The following is a 17,830-nucleotide window of genomic DNA, read 5'->3' as shown; positions in this document are numbered from 1 at the left end:
TCCTGGTCCATGTACTTCTTAGAAAACAAACAAACAAAAAATCAATAAATGGTGCTGCAATAACGGGATAATCACATGGAAGGGAGAAATTATAAAATGTGACCCCACCATATAGCATACAAAAAAGAAAGGACATGGCATACAGCAATTCATAACTTGAATTATGTGTGCTGTGAAGAGACAGCCGTGTGCAGGTGAGTGGTTTCTCGCATGCCCAAGTCCTGCTCAGTGAACATCCACATCTCACCTGGTTTTGCTGCTTTCAACTTGGTCACATCTATCTTTGTAAAGAGCTGCTTTTTAAATTAATGGAGGTGATAGTTATATGATTATTAAGGACCTTAAAGGAGCCATGCATAGTTTGCATTTATACTTTACACATTTGCAGGAGAAATTATGTGCCTTAGAGTGACAGCTGGAATTGGGTGATTGATGATGGCCTCTGGATGGGGCCATTTTGCCCATCCAGAAGCAGCACAGCTTTGATGAACTAGGATATTGTCTTTCTGAGGTAAAAATATGAATAATTTCTCCCATAATTAAGTCACGCTGACATTTAAAAAAATGCATGTATGTTTGATACCCATGCAACTGTACTAAGATTAGGAGAGAACATGGTGTATTTCAGTGCTGGCCAGGAATGTAAAAAAAAAAAAAAAAAAATTCCAACTCCTACTTTGTCTCTGAGTGATCTTGAAGAAGTCACCTAATTTCTTGGGTTTTGACATCATAATTTGCTAATGAAGGTAGTCTTAGTTATACTATCAGAATATACTTTGAAAATAGGAGTCCTGCGTCAAAACTCCTCAAGCTCTATTTTAGGTTAATGCTCTAAGGAAAGGCATATCAGGGGAGGTAACTAGTCTGTTCATGCTTTGCTCATAAAACTCTATACTTCTTGCATTGCATATATAGGGGTATGGTGCAAGAGGAAGCAGGTTTATTTATTTTCAGTCAGTGGTCTAGGTTTTCAGGCTCATTTATCTTTACTTGGAGCATCTCTGAATCCTCCAAACACTGAGCGCTGGGGGCATGAGATCGAAAAGTCAAGCTCCACTGCTCTGATACAGGACTCTGTGCCCTAGATCACAGTTGCTCTAATGACAGTCAACTGTAGCTTGCCTTTGGTGTAACAAACATTTTTCAGAGCCTCTGGGGTCATTTCCTTTTACTAAACTGTAAATATAATGCAGGAAGCACCATCCTGGTTGTGTGCTGCCAGAGAATGCCATGTGTGGGATGGAGATGCTGGCAAATGGGTGTGAGTTGAACAGACAAAGAGGGAATTGTCCATTCTCAGGACCACAGAAGAGAGAGCTTGCCAGCAATTGTACGAATCTGGTGACTTGGAAGTTGTTGGCTTTTCTGTGGCCCTGTCTCATGCACTGCACTAGGTCCTGGTGTCCTGATGCACCGGAGTTCACCCCTGGAGTAGTGTGGGGAGGCAAACACTGGAAATTACTGCTTTGCTGCTTGCATTGATTGCATAAAGCAAGAGGAAGTGGAGCTCAGAAATCACTCAGATCCTTGATGGGTTTACTGTGTTCACACAGGAAAGATTCTAGCGTGACAAGAGCTTCCTTCTTCCTTAAGTCTGCTTTTGCCTCCCCTTAGGCCATTTTTTGTTTGGTACTTTTTTTTTTTCATTTCTCTGTTTTGTGTTTCCCATCATCAGAGATGGATGCTATTGTCAGCCAGACAGAACAAATTTATTTTAAATGAATTTACATGCACTTGTATGCAGTTTTTGGAACTAATTACCTAATCAGAGGTCACAGACAGTGTTCAAAAGAGTTTTATTTGAAGCAAAAACAGGCAATACATTCTAACACATTTGAGAGCCACTGAAGATGAAGCTATGTAGATTGATTATTGTGCAATAAAACTGGTTTAGTGAGTGTAGTTTGAAGAAGCCTGTTTCAATATGAAGGCTTTAGAAAAGTCAATTTTATTACTTTATAGCACACCAAAATCATTTAATTCTGGCATATACCCTAGCTGACTGCATTGATTTATTCAAGAAGGAGAAGATTTTCATTTCTAAAGGAAAGAAAGGCAAAAATCATAGCCAACATCAGAAAATGGACTGGGGAAAGAAAGTAACATTCTCAGCCCTGAGCCCACCCGGGAAGGGCTGTGTAATCCCAGCAGGAGGCTCTACCTCCTTAGCTCACCCAGCCTTTGGGACATTTCCAAGCTGAGTGCTGAACTAATATAGGAAGTTATTGCTGAGGCAGGCCTGCAGAGATAATAGGTGCTGATTGAAAATGTATTGATTCAGCTATTCATTAAATACTGAAGAGTCCCGCATGGGCATTCAATCTGTCTGAATTCCAAAGGAAGTAAGGAGTAGGTAAACCAATAAATACTGACCAAAGTAATCAGTAATTAAAAATGTTACACAATTTAAACATGACAAGTTGAATTCTTGGTTCAAGAATGAGGATATTAGTTTTTCTCTTTTATTAGGTTCCTGTTTGGTCTCCCTGAACAATGTGGCATTTACTAATTGTGACTTCCTCAAGTCCTTCAAAACAAAGATCTATTCCTGTGGTCTGGCCTTTTCTTTTCTTCCCTTCCTTCATGTGGATTGCTGAAGACTAATAGAATTGTTGCTCAATTTAGGGCATATCTAGAATATGTCATGAAATTTAGATCATGGCCATGTGGCTGTGCAACCAGATTGATACATTGTTCTGCACATATTGCTGACATTATCCTCCTTGCTGGATATACAAAGGTAAACAACATCCACGGGATCTTGCCTTTAAGGAGCTTAACTCCTGTAGAAAAAGATAAGCAATCAAACACAATGCAAGATTATAAGTGGTTGTAAGTGCTGTGATGTAAATGATGAGGGCACAGTGATAAGAATAGCGGCTTGATGGGGTATTCGGGAAAGGCTTCTCTGAGGAGCTGAGCATTAGGCTGAGACTCAGAGATGAATGGGGAGCAGACTGTGATTGGATATGAGAGCCTCAGAGCATGCTGTGGTCAGAGAGATGTTAAAAAGCCATTACAGGCTACTGGAGTTGGCCAGCATGGCTGCACTGTGCTGAGCAAAGAAGGGAATGGACTTGAGGCTCACAGCTTGGAGACAAGATTTATTGAATGCATTAAGAATTGAGAGTTGTCTGGGTGGAGACGGGTCAGGGATGATCGGTATATTGTTGCAGTACCACTTTTGATAACCTGTGGAATGTAGCTCGGAAGAAGAAAGGGGGAAGAATATGCTGGTGGAGAGGAAGCTTTCGCACTAGTCCAGGTGAACCTCGTGATGGCGGTAGAGGGAGGCAGAGAAATGGACCAATTCAAGAGATACTTGGAATTAGAAATGAGGTAGCTGATATATTGGCTGTGGGAGAGAAGGAAAAAGAAGGAATACAGAAAGTTTTCTGGTTTTAATGGTGATGACATTGACTGAGATAGAGTGAAAGAAAGAGCCTAGAAGGAAGTGGTGGGTAGAGATGTGGTCTTTTTGGACAAATGGAATTCCACATGCCTGTGAAATATCCAAAAGGAGGTATAAAATGAGGGGCTAGATATGAAAGTATGACTTTATGAGGAATAATTTGGGCTGGAAATAGAAATGTGGTAGCTATCAGGATATAGGCAGCATTAAGAGTCACATAAAGGCATTGGTCATGTGAAGAGGAAGATAAGATACGAAATTCCAGAGGCAAGTTCTGGACATTTCACATTAAGAGGTCAAATAAATAAGGAGGAAGTTGCAAACAACACTGAGAAGAAGCAACCAGAGTAAGGAGGAAGACTAAAAGAGGATGATGACGTAGAAGTCAAGAGTACGAAGTGTTTTCAGATTAGAAAGGGAACAATGATGTTGAGATAATGAGAACCATAACAGAAGAAGGATTCCTTCAATTTAACAAAAAGTCATTGGTGACCTTGCTGAACAGTCTTAAAGGAATCCAAATGGCTGAAGAATAAATGGAGATGAAGAAATTCAGGCATCTTGTCAATGCTGCTTTTGTGAGGGGATGAATTGTGAAAAAAAAAGGAAAGGAAAGGAAACAATAGCTGCAAAGGAATGTAGGGCTTAAGGAAGATTTTTCAAGTGTATGTATACAGGTGGAAAGAGTAGAAAGGAGAGAAAGAGATAATCATAGGAAGAGGAGAGAATGGAGAGGAACTAGCCTTTGCTGGAATGTCTTCAGATGTAGCAGGAGAAGGTGCTGTTGATTCAGGCAGGTTCTTGGGTGAGAAGTTAGTACATTACTACCTTGTAGTTTTTCGTCTCAATGAAGAATGGTGCTCATGATTTAAAAGTGAAGTGGCAGGAAGTGATGTAGGTAGGAGATTTGAACTGAGAGATTGGAAATGAAATAATTGTGTAGGAGAACTGTGGGAAAGCAAGCCTACTAGATACCTAAATATAGTAGCATTGCTGGGCTGTGTTGAGAGCTTATTTAGGGCTTGTGAGCATGGAGTTAAACCAGTTATCATCAGTCCTAGGGTAAGTATGACTCACAGTATAGAATAAGAATACAATTTTATTTTTTTTCCCATTGTTCAGTTTATAGTTGGGTGGAAGGAAAAGTTTTCCTTTTGCCCTTGGGAAAAAACTCTGGAAATCTCCTATGACTCCTAGGAAGTAGAAGATCCTACAGTTATATTAAGTTGAAAAACAGTCTAGATCCAAAAAGCAGACTGCTCATTTATACACATATATGGATATTTCATCATTCAATCTTCGTTCATAGGTAAACCTCTTTCCCCAATCACTTTTTTTCCAGTTCCAGGCAGGGCCTGCAGTAGATGGACCATGAGCTTTAGGAAGAGATATGCGTTGTCTTCTTCCTTATCACTTCCTCCTTCTCCCCTTGTTTATTGTGACTTAGACTTATCCAGGATTGACACTCATGGACAGAGGAGAGAAAGGAGGCATAAGGTTTCTGCTTGATTGATGCATTTCTAAGATGGATAGATATTGTTTGGGCCTAGCAGATATTTAAACTGTATCATGTTACTCATGGGTATTTTTGTAGGTTTTCCTTGTCTCCCCTTCTAAGTCCCTCCAGTTGCAACTCTTGTGATATAGACATACTCCATTTCTGTGCTATCACCCACATTTCAGCCCCTGGCTTACCAGAAGTTCAGTTCATACAGATTATTTTGATGGGATTCCCATTGTCTTACCATCTATTCCTGTCAGCCAACTGGCTCCAGGCTGGCTCTCTTTTATTGTGGCTCATCTCAGGCCTCAGGAAGCAACCACGCTCTGAAAAACTTCAGGGTAGTGGATTCCATGCAGCCACCTCTCTTTAGCTCCCATATCAAAGCTGTTCACCAGCCCACCTATCTTGTCCTCAAGATTTCCTGGGCAGGAGTCACAATCTCTATCTACTGACCCACTATTGACATGTATTAGCTTTTATTGCCTTAAGTTTTGGAAGCAAGAAGTGTAATATCAGTGTACTGGCAGGCCATGTTCTTGCTGAAGTCTGTATCATTCTGGTAGTAACTCAGTCTCTGTCTCCATCCCATAGCAACATATCTCTTTCCGTCTTCTCTCTGGTTTCTACTATTCATGTTCTGTCATTTCCTTTGAGGACTCCAGTCACAATAGATTTCAGTTTGGCCTCACCCTAACTAATAACATCTTCAGAGACTCTATGTAGAAATGGGTTTACACTCACAAGACTGAAGTTTAGAACTTGAGCATGTCTTTTGTAGGAGACATTATTCAACCCCCCACACTGAGGATGGATATATAATATAAGAGGGAAAGTTACACTATATTAGAAAGAGTATGGACAACAGCTTGGAAATCAGATTATTACAAGTTAGGCCGTTTCTACAAAAACAACAAAAAATGGCAGCGTGATCTGAGTCAAGTTACTTAACCCGGCGTTGAAAAAGTAGGTTACAAAGCACTTTCCCAATAAATCCAAGTTATGTTTTATAGGGACAACCACCCTATATCTTGTACATTGTTTTCTGCTTTTAAACATAGGAAACTAAGGCCAGAGGCGTTAAGTGATTTGCCCAAATGGTAGGATGGACTAACATGTAGATTTTTGTTCCCAAATCGGTAGGGTGCCACCCTTGACTCTAGACAGTGCAGTGCCCATTTATACTGGTAAAACTTACATTCTGAGTTTTAAACATCCTCTCTCTTACTAATATCAGACCTGAAAATATTTAAACTGGGGTTTGAAAATATTTAAACTGAAGTTTGAAAATATTAGTATGTACACATCTGGAAATTCATTTTTATATTAATGATTTATCTGATGATAAAGTCTCTCTCTATATAATCTCTAAGAACTATTTCTAGTCTTACTTTCACACAGAAAGATTGAACTGACCACTCTTCTGGAAAATAAAAAAAGAAAATATTGCCCAGCTTGTTAATATTTCTGAAGATTGCAACTTTGAATTGTGATGGAATATGGAAGTCTAGTCTTTCAGAGTTAGTAGGCAGAGTGTTAAAGTGATTCCAGAATGTAAAGCTGCTCTTTCATTCTGAAGATCACTGAAGAGATGCCTCTCAAAGTAGTGCTTATGCCTGACTGTCAAAATTATAAACTTTTTTATTACTTTTTTCATATTTAGTCCTGGTTTATTAGAGGATTGTGGTCCCGCCCCCCCCCCCCCAAGCTTTTAACATAAAGAATAGGACAAAGAGACTGAGACATTGCACTAAAAACTGTGAGCGAGTACATGGGTGGTTCAGTGGCAGAATGCTTGCCACTGAACCACCCATGCAAGAGACCCGGGTTCAATTCCTGGACCATGCACCAACAAAAGAATGCTGTGAGTAAATCACTTGGTGGCAGCTGCAGGCACTCATCCCAGCTCTAAAGGCCAGCTGCCTGGGGTCCAGTTCCAAGCTGGCTCCTGCAGACAGACAGGAATGTGAAGGTCCTTTTCCCAAAGAGGGGTGGCAAGGTTGAGTACTGATCATGGCTCTTGATCAGTGAGTTTAGATGGCTGTGTCCCCGCTCTTTCAGCTCACACTGGATAAGGAAGGCCTTGGCATTATTTCCAACCTGCCGCTGAGAGGGCTGAAGGCAGTAGCAATTCAGTGAGGCCTACCTTGGATTGTAGGGGGAATTTTGCTGAAGCATCGATCATCTGAGCAGGCTAGGGAAGTACAGTTTGGGGAACTGTCATAAGGCTTTTTGACATCTTTCCTTATCCTCTCCCCAGAGCTCTTTGGAATTGGTCTGCATACCTTCATGAATCCCTGGCCCTAAATTGGCAGGAAAATACTGACTTGAAAAGTCCTTCCTGGGGTGACTCTCCTCCCAGACCTTGCCCTCCAGGCAAAAGCAGTTAGAGGCAATGAAAAGAGAGTAAAAAAATTTTAAAAATAGACAAAACAAAAATAGAACAGATTAAGATTCTTGGAGAAGGAACCAAAGATTTCTTCTGAGATGAAACAATTGCACAAATAGTGCAATCTTAAAAATTGCATCACATATCCAGGGCAATAATCATATGATGAAGAACTGAAAATATATGGGTAAATTGGATTAAACATGGGCAATTATAAAGGTCTAAAATAAGTGAAGCCAAGTATCAAAGAAGAGCCTTAACTTAACATTGTCAATCAACAGTAAAAATCTTAGGCAAGAGAGAGAGAAACTGACCTTCAGAGTAAACTCTTTAAGGTAATCAGATGCCGAGACATCAGCAAACATTACAAGCCACACTAAGAAACAGGAAACTATGGCCCAGTCACAGGAACAAATTAAAACATCAGAGGAGACACAGAATTTGAAACAGTTAATCAAGGATACTCAAACAACTCTCCTAAATCAAGTAAAGGAGATAAAAGAAAATATGATAGAGAGCTAAAGGATATTAAGAAGAGACTGGGTAAACATAAAGAAGAATTTGAAAGTATAAAAATAAACATAACAGAAATCCCAAAGCAAGCAGAAGGAATGAAAGGCACAATAGAATAGATTAAAAATACACTAGAGGCATGCAACAGCAGATTTGAACAGGTAGAAGAAAGAATTAGTGAACTTGATGACAGGATAATCTAAATTTTACAGATAGAAGTATAGGTAGAGAAAAGAAAGGAAAAACATTGAGCAAGGTCTCAGGGATTTGAATGATAGCACAAAGGGAACAAACTTACATGTCATGTGTGTTTCAGAAGAGAAGGAAAAGGGGGCAGAAAAATTATTTGAGGCAATAATAGCTAAAAATTTCCCAGTTCTTATGAAAGATGTCCAAGAAGTGCAACATATTCCCAACAAAGTAAATCCTAATAGACTTACTTCAAGCCCAAACTATTCAAAATGTCAAATACCAAAGATAAAGAGTGAATCTGGAAAGCCACAAGAGAAAAGTGATTCACCACATACAAGGGAACCACAATAAGCAGTGGTTCCAACTTCTCATCTGAAACCGTGGAGATGAGAAGGAAATGGCATGATATATGTAAGGTACTGAAAGAGAAAAACTGCCAGCATCCATTTTTTTAATCTGGCAACACTATCCTTCAAAAATGAGGGAGAATTTAAAATACTGACACATGAACACAAATTGAGAGAGTTCATCAACAGGAGAGCTAGAGCTTCCCTACAAGAAATACTAGAGGAACTTCTACAGGTTGAAATAAAAACACAGGAGAGAGAAGCTTGGATAGAGTGTAGAAATAGAGATCAACAGTAAGGGCATATAAAAGGGTAAAAAGACAGACAAATATAAGGTATGACATATAAAAACCAAAGGTCAAACCGGTTGAAGTAACTACTGCCTTAACATTGAATGTTAATGGATTAAACTCCCTAATCAAAAGACTCAGATTAGCAGAAAGAAAACAGGTGGAAAACTGGAAATTTCACAATTATATGGATGCTAAACAACACAGTCTTAAATAGTCAGTGGGTCAAAGAAAAAATTGCAAGAGAAATTGGTAAATATCTCAAGGTTAATGAAAAGAAGAGCACAAAAGATAAAAATGTATGGAATGCAATGAAGGCAGTGCTGAGAGGGAAATTTATGGACCTAAATGCCTACATTAAAAAAGAAGATAGAGCTAAAGTCAAAGACCTAACTTCACACTTGGAGGAACTAGAAAAGAGCAGCAGCCTAATCCCAAAGCAAGCAGAAGGAAAGAAATAATAAAGATTAGAGCAGAAATAAATGAAATTGAGAATGAATAAATGATAGACAATTAACAAAATGAAAAGTTGATTCATTGAAAAGATCAATAATATTGATAAACCCTTAGCTAGACTGACAAAGAAAGAAAAAAAGGGAGAAGGTGCAAATAAAATGGGAAACAAGAGGGGCATTACTATTGACCCCACAGAAATAAAAAGGTTCATAAGAGGATACTATGAACAACTGTATGCCAAAAAATTAGACCATTTAGATGAAGTGGACACGTTTCAGTGTACACATGTGCAATCTACACTGACCCTAGAAGGAATAGAGAATGTTAACAGACCAAATTACAAGTAAAGACATTGAATCAACCATCAGAAAACTCTGGAACAAGACAAGGATGACCACCATCACCACTGTTATTCAACATTGTGCTGGAAGTTCTAGCTAGAGCAGTTAGACAAGAAAAAGAAATAAAAGACATCCACATTCGAAAGGAAGAAGTAAAAATAATTTTACTTTTTGAGGCGCAACAGTGGCTTAATGCAGAATTCTTGCCTGCCATGCTAGATACCTGGGTTCAATTCCCAGAGTCTGCCCATCCAAAAATTAAAAATAAATAAATAAACAAATAAATAAAAATTCACTATTTGCAGATGACATAATCTTATGTATAAAAGCTCCAAAAAATCTCCAATAAAGCTACTAGAGCTAATAAATGAGTTCAGCAGTGGTGAGATATAAGATCAATATGCAAAAATCATAAGTATTTCTATACACTAGTAATGAGCAATCTGAGGAGGATATCAAGAAAAACATTCCATTTGCAATAGTAAATAAAATAATCAAATTTTTAGGAATAAATTTATCCAAGGATATAAAGGACTTGTACAGAGAAACATACCAAACATTGCTAAAATAAATCCAAGATGACCTAAATAAATGGAAGGACATCCTGTGTTCATAATTGGAAAACTAAATATTGTTGGCAGTTGTACTCAAACTGATTTATAGATTCAGTGCAATCCCAATCAAAATTCCAAAAGCCTACTTTACAGAAATGGAAAAACCAATTATCAAATTTATTTGGAAGGGTAAGGAGCTGTGAATAGCCAAAAACATCTTGAAAAAGCACAACGAAGTTGGAGTACTCACTCTTCCTGACTTTAAAGATATTATGAAGCTACAGTAGTCAAAAAGTATGGTACTGGCATAAAAATAGATAAACTGACCAATGGAATCAAATTGAGAGTTCAGAAATAGACTTGCACATCTATGACCAAACGATATTTGACAAGGTGGCCAAATACACTCAACTGGAACACAATAGTCTGTTCAACAAATGGTGGTGCTGGGAGAACTGGATATCCAAGGCTATAGAGTGAAAGAGGACCCCTATCTTATACCTTATACAAAATTTAACTAAAAATGGATCAAAGACCTAAATATAAGAACCAGGACCATAAAAATTCTATAAGAAAGTATAGGGAAGCATCTTCAAGATCTTGTGGTATGCAGCGGTTTCTTAGACTTTACACCCAAAGCCCAAGCAGTGAAAGAAGAAATAGATAAATTTCTATTTCTATTTCCATTTCATTTCTATTTCTATTTCTATTTCAATGAGACCTCCTTGAAATAAAAAACTTTTGTACCTTATAGGACTTTGCGAAGAAAGTGTAAAGGCATCCTACTCAATGGGAGAAAATATTTGGGAATGACATATCGAATAGATGTTTAATATCCTGAATATAAAAAGAAATCCTACAACTCAACAATAAAAAAAGAAACAACCCAATAAGAACTGAACAAAAGAGTTGAATAGACATTTTTCCAAAGAGGAAGTAGAAATGCTTAAAAGCACATGAAAAGATGCTTAACATCACTAGCTATTCAGGAAATGCAAATCAAAACCACAATGAGATATCTTCTCACACCTACTAGAATGGCCTCTATTAAAATAACAGAAAACTATTAGTGTTGAAGAGGATGTGGAGAAATAGGAGCACTCATTCATTGCTCATTGGGATGTAAAATGCTGCAAACACTGTGGAAAACAAGTTTGGTGTTTCCTCAGGAAGCTAAAATATGGAATTGCCATATTACTTGGCAACTCCACTACCAATTATATACCTAGAAGAACTGAAATCGGGGACTTGAACAAACATTTGAACACCAGTGTTCAAAGAAGCATTTTTCACAATTGTCAAAAAATGAACACAGCCTATGTGTTCATCAAACGATGAATGGATAAATAAATGTGGTATATACATATGATTGACTATTACTCATTTGTAAGAATGAATGAAGTCTGGATGCATGTGACAACCTGGAAGAACTTTGAGGACATTCTATTCAGTGAAATAAGCCAGACACAAAAGGACAAATATTGTATGATCTCACTGATATGAACTAATTATAATAAGCAAAGTCATAGTGTTAGATTCTAGAATATAGGTTACCAGGGTAGAAAATGACGATAGAGAATGGGGAGCTGATGCGTAGTTTGTGCAGAATTTCTATTTAGGTTTATTGCAAATGTTTGCAAATGGATAGTGGTGATGGTAGCAAATTATTAATTGTAATTAACGGCACTGATTTATGTTTGTGAATGTGATTGAAAGGAGAATTTTGGGGTCATGTATGTTACCAGAAGGAAAGTTAGAAGATAAAACATGGAACTGTATGACAAGGTGAACCCTGCTGTGGACGTTGAACTATATTAATACAAATTTAGTAGTACAAATTTAAGAATGTTCTTTCATGAACTATAACAAATGTTCAACGCTATTACAGGTTGTTAGTAACAGGATCGCATGTAGGGAAAAATACACCGAATGTCAACTGTGGACTGGATTTCCAGTAGTATTTGAATATTCTTTCATCAATTGTAACAAAGGTTACACTAATGCAAAATGTCAACAATAAGGGAGTATGTGAGAGTACTGTATTTTTTACATGACCTTTCGGTAAACCTACAGCTTCTCTAATTAAAAATAAAAACAGTCATTGAAAAAATATTATACTATATGAGAGAAACCAAACACAATGTACTACTTATTGTATCATTCCACTCATATACTAGACAAATATAAATAAATCTATAGAGATAGAATTGGTTACTGGTTACGTAGAGCTGGGGAAGGATAGAGGGATTGAGAATTGATTCCTAAGGGCTATGGTGTTTTTCTTTCCAGAGTAATGAAAATATTCTAGAATTAACTGGGGTGATGAATGTGCAACTCTATGATTATAGTAAAAGCCATCGATTGTACGCTTTGTATGGATTGTATGGCGTGTGAATGTATCTCAACAGAACATTTAGAGGCTGAAGAGTATACAACTAAATCTGTATTCATATTAAGGTTTAAAGCAGTTGAAAATAAAAACTGAGGTGGAAATTTGCATTTCGACTGTAATTGTTAACCTAGATTTAACCCCCAGTTTTAGCTTAAAGTGCAGGTTATCCTTTCCTTGCCCACCCCTCCACCTCCATAGACCAGATGTCACTCAGAGCCATCCATTAATCCCTGCGCTACCAGCCTCTATCTCCATGGTCTCCTGCTTAGATTTAAGCAGATGCTGGGCTTGTTCCTCCAAGGTCCCTCTGCTACCTGATGTCAAGGAGCCTGCAAAAGAAGGGAAAGCTGAAAAAGTGAACAGGTGGAGGCAGGTAGGAAAAGAGAAACAGGGAATTTAGGAGACCAAGGAAAAAGCCTGGCCTTCAGCACCTGAAAATACTTAAATGACTAATGGCGTGAGCAAATTGTGTTAAGGAAGCTAGGAAAGCCCATAATTAAAGGTGAATACCAGTGCGATCTGTTGTAAATGAAAGTGATACGTCACAACTTACGTTGGCAGGAATTTGGATTGTGATTCAATTAACTGCTATGCAAATACTAAGGTAAGGGTTGAATCAATGCAGAGATTATAAACACATCACTGCAATTGCATTATAGAACAACATATGAAATTTAAGACTTGAAACAAACAGAAGCTCTTTTTATTTCAAGGATGTAGAGGCCAAACCTGAAACTCTGTGCATCTTTGATTACCACTCAAGGTAATATTTGAGGTCTTTAGGATCATTTTTTTTTTTTTATTACTTAAAAATAGTTGTATTTATATTCCACAATTTGCTCAAATAATGGTTTTCTTATAAACTTTCTACAGGATGTTTTTAAAACAAATTCTTCACATTGTGTCTTGACTATGTACTTATGGAATTTCAGGGAAATAGTTCTGTGTGTTTTTATAGCTTAATTTGTACTAAAGGGATGGCAGGTGGTCATATGCAGTCCATGTGGAATTCTAACATGACATTTAGTGAGTTTTCTGACGTGGACCATCCCTTTGATGCTGAAGGCAATGCATCTGTTGAAAGAAGTGACTGTAGATTTGGATTACTGCTCTCTGCATCTTCCAGTTTTTCTGTGTTATCGTCCCAATTAATATGGAATCTTGTGACCCTGGGATTAGATGCCAAAATATTCCTTTGAAGCTTAGAAAAGTCTGGTTTTACTGGTGGATTTTCCCTTAATTCTGTCTCAGTATATTCATTATTTACATAATATCTGACTCTAATAAATTCTTGACCTCTATAGGTGCATGTGCTTAGCACAACCGTTACACCTACTGCATCTGCATCTGGAATGAGTCCTGGATTAGGTGCATCAGCCTGAAATACAAACATATGTCTTCCTACAGGAACAGGACCCACTAAAACAGAGTCTAAAACTTGGTCATATTCTTCACTTTCTGCAGAGCCCACATAGAGAATTTTCCATTCCAAGTCTTTTATTTCCTAGCCCACTCTTGTGTTTTAAGTTCAGCATGTATTCTGTATCTATTTGGATGTTGAGTTATTTTAATTTGGTTTCAACACGTTCCTGGAGAGTCTTCTTCCAGACTATTTAGAAGCCAGTGATTAAATGTCCTGGAAATTTATTTAAATATTTTTACACATTTCTGCTCTTGGGTTAAATGTAACTTCCTAGCTTAGAAATGTTTTTCTTCCTTCAGGCAGACCGTAAATGGACACAGATTTGGTTGTATACTCTTCAGCCTCTAAATGTTCTATTGAGATATATTCACATGCCAATCAATTGGAACAGCGATAGGCAGAGGAATCTATGAATATTGGAAAGTCAACATAAGTGTGGTTTAAAAGTAGGTTGGCCAATTTGACTTCAGGCCTCAAAGTTAAAACCCTGTAGCACTGAAATAATATCAAGATATTTGTCTAAAATTGGCTAAAGTCATTGAAGAAGAAAGTTATTGTGCTAGGAAATCTTTCCTAGCTGGTAAGACTAGTATTTTTCAAGAAAAAATGTCCATAAGCTTGACCATAGCATTCATCACCCAAGAAATATCTATGTCTGGTTTTAATATTGATGTTTAGCCTTTGGCTTGGTTCAAATGCTGTGAGTAATTTCAGGCTTAAACCCTTGCTTATTTAAAGCTCTGAAAATCTCAGAGTATTTAAGAGTTATATGAAAGACATACTTGCAGTCATCTGGAATTCTAATTCTAAACTGGTACAACAGGATTCCTGATGAGGAACAATTTACTGCTTTGTGCCCGCTATTCAGAATTTTATGAATAACCTTGTCCATGAGATTATCCAGAATTTTGTGAATAACCTTGTCCATAAGATTAATTTTAAACAGTGTTTCTGGATATTCTGCATAGCATGCAAATATTACTCCTGGTAATTACTTATGCCTCTGCAATAGAACATTCTTACTCTAGTCCTAAAAATAGGGTTATCTATTTGTTGTTTTAGGACTTACTACCTTGAAACACTCTTTACTCTTATCTATAGAACTGGACAGGGGTCCTGCACTTGGAGAATTCTAGATTGGTGTCAGTAGATGAAATAAAACATTATGAAAATTAAGGGAAGCTGATTAAAATATTCACATTGGAAAAAATATTTGCATCTGTTTTCTAAGAAGGGGAAGTCTTCTCTCCTCCCATTTCCTATTATAAATAAGCACCCTATTTCATAACTTCACAAAGCCAGTTCCTTGACTTAGTTAAAACCAAAGACTGTAGACATTGCTTAACATATAGATGAGCTGAGTGTGGTCTGATATTTGTCTCCTGTCAGATCCCAGAGGAGGTGATAGCATTTTCCTTGCTTCCTACAAGAATTCAGTCCACATTTGGTGAATACTTGAAGATGATGTGAAGCAAACTGATAAGATACAAAATGCAGCTGAAGCTGTGTTCTTCCATTCCCTCCTTCTCTCCTTCCTTACGTACCTTCCATGTGCTTCCAAGTACTATAGGTCCTGGAGTCACAAAAGTGAACAAAATAGACCCAGATCCTTCCCAGGATATATGTTGCATTCTAGTGATGTAAAGAAGAGTATATACAATTAAAATATATATCTTGCCAGGTGATTCTAAGTGTTAGAGATAAAAATAAAGTAGGGAAAGGGGATAGGGAGTGAGGAAGAAGGTGATTACAATTTTAAATAGAGTAGTCAGGTAAGACTCTGCAAATAATCTTACATTTGAGCAAAGCATGTAGTAGCTGGGAGGAGAGTGTTCCAAGCTGAAGAAATAGCAAGTGGTAATATGCTCATCTGGGAGCACGATGGTGTATTTGAGAAATAGGAAGGAGACCGAGACAGGAGATTAGTGAGAGAGGATTGATAGTAAAGTGTTGAGAGAGATAAACTGGGGCAGATTATATAGAGCCTTGTAGACTTTGCTCTTACTCTGAATAGCATGGGAGCCCCCTGGAAGTGATAGTGGAACTCAGCTTTACCACTTACCAGCTCTGTGACCTCGGGCAGAGTATTCAAACCTTTCTAGGCTTCAGTTACCTCCACTGAAAAGAGGGATGATAACAGTACTTTCTTCTTAGGGCTTTTATGAGAATGAAATGATTTAATACAAGCAAAACGTTTTTTATACTGCTTGCTACATAATAAGCATTACTTGCACATTAACTGGAACGTTTCTCTTTGGAAAGATCACTCTGGCTGCTGTTTGGAGAACTGACAATCATGGGAACAAGGAGGGAGCAAAGACAAATAGGAAGCTATTTGTGTAATGTAGGCAAGAGATTACCTGGGCTCAGACCAGAGTGGTAGCAGTTGAGGTGGTGAGAAATGGTCAGGTTACAGATATATTTTGAAAGCAGAAGCAATAGGATTAGCTGTCAGTTTGGATTTGAAGTGTGAGAGAAAGAGGTCAGGGAAGACTCCAGGCTTTCACCCTAAACATCTGGATGGCTGGTGTTGCATTTTACCTAAAGAGAAGAATATGAAAGCAACAGTTTTGGGGGGGATAATCAGAAATTCAGTTTTTGGGCAAGTTGAGGTTAAAAATACTTAGTGATCTAAGTGGAGTTAACCTTCAGGAACTTCTGGATTCTTATTCCCCAGATCTCACCTATGAAGAGGTAGTTTTGTTATGGAACAAAGCAAGCACAAGATAGAGACCAGCCTAGAGAAGGAACAGACCTCCCCGGGGACAGGGACCACCAAATAGAGGAGTGAAGGCTTCAAACATTTGGCAGCTCAAGTTGCAGTTTGTAGGAAACAGAGCCTAAGTTTAAATAAAACAGGATGACCAATAACTTGAAATTTATTGCCTTTACTTGGGACAGTGGAATTTATTAATGAATAAAAAAATAAAGAGCCAAAATCAGTTTCTTTAAGAGACATCATATAATCCAAAGTCTTCTCAAAAGTTAAATAAAAATTTCCCTAATGTTGCCTCTCTGAATTCCACAACCATGATAAAATTCATTCCTCTACCTTCTGATTTAATGCAGTAAAAAGAATAACATTATTAAGCAGTAAGATAATTTATCCTGTTCACCCTGATATGACAGAATATTAAATATGTTCTTAGGTTATTGGGTTGCTTTTGTTAATTGATATATATATAACTAGTATGTGTCTTGGAGAACGCCTATTTGGGTCTAATCTCTTTGGGGTGTGCTGCACTTCTTGGATCTGTAATTTTAGGTCTTTCATAAGAGTTGGGAAGTTTTCAGTGATAATTTCTTCCATTAGTTTTTCTCCTCCTTTTCCCTTCTCTTCTCCTTCTGGGACACCCACAACACGTATATTTGTGCGGTTCATATTGTCCTTGAGTTCCCTGATACCCTGTTCAAATTTTTCCATTCTTTTCTGGATCGTTTCTGTTTCTTTTTGGAATTCAGATGTTCCATCCTCCAAATCACTAATTCTATCTTCTGTCTCTTTAAATCTATCATTGTAGGTATCCATTGTTTTTTCCATCTTTTCTACTTTATCCTTCACTTCCATAAGCTCTGTGATTTGTTTTTTCAGTTTTTCTATTTCTTCTTTATGTTCAGCCCATGTCCTCTTCATGTCCTCCCTCAATTTATCGATTTCGTTTTTGAAGAGGTTTTCCATTTCTGTTCGTATATTCAGCATTAGTTGTCTCAGCTCTTGTGTCTCATTTGAACTATTGGTTTGTTTCTTTGACTGTGCCATATTCTCAATCTTCTGAGTGTGAACAGTTATCTTCTGCTGCTGGCGTCTGGGCATTTAGTCAGATTTCCCTGGGAGTCGGACCCAAGAAGGTTGTAAGATTTTTCTGTGAAATCTCTGGGTTCTGTTTTTCTTATCCTGCCCAGTAGGTGGCGCTCGTGGCACACGTTTGTCTGCGGGTCCCACCAGTAAAAGGTGCTGTGGGTCCTTTAACTTTGGAAAACTCTCGCCGTCCGGGAGGTTCGCTAGCCGAAGCGGCTTGG

At 37.8% G+C, this 17,830-nt stretch overlaps 1 protein-coding gene and 1 pseudogene across 1 annotated transcript in view; one reads left to right on the top strand and one right to left on the bottom strand.

Annotated features, from left to right (window-relative positions):
• The window catches only part of ADAMTSL1 (ADAMTS like 1), a 998,876-nt gene that overhangs the window by 165,852 nt on the left and 815,194 nt on the right, over positions 1 to 17,830 (top strand). The window lies entirely within an intron of this gene.
• The window catches only part of LOC143675088 (histone chaperone ASF1 pseudogene), a 28,233-nt pseudogene continuing 23,693 nt past the window's right edge, over positions 13,291 to 17,830 (bottom strand).

Source organism: Tamandua tetradactyla, chromosome 2, assembly GCF_023851605.1.
Source record: "Tamandua tetradactyla isolate mTamTet1 chromosome 2, mTamTet1.pri, whole genome shotgun sequence".
NCBI lineage: Eukaryota > Metazoa > Chordata > Mammalia > Pilosa > Myrmecophagidae > Tamandua > Tamandua tetradactyla.
This window is presented reverse-complemented; position numbering and strand designations above follow the sequence as displayed.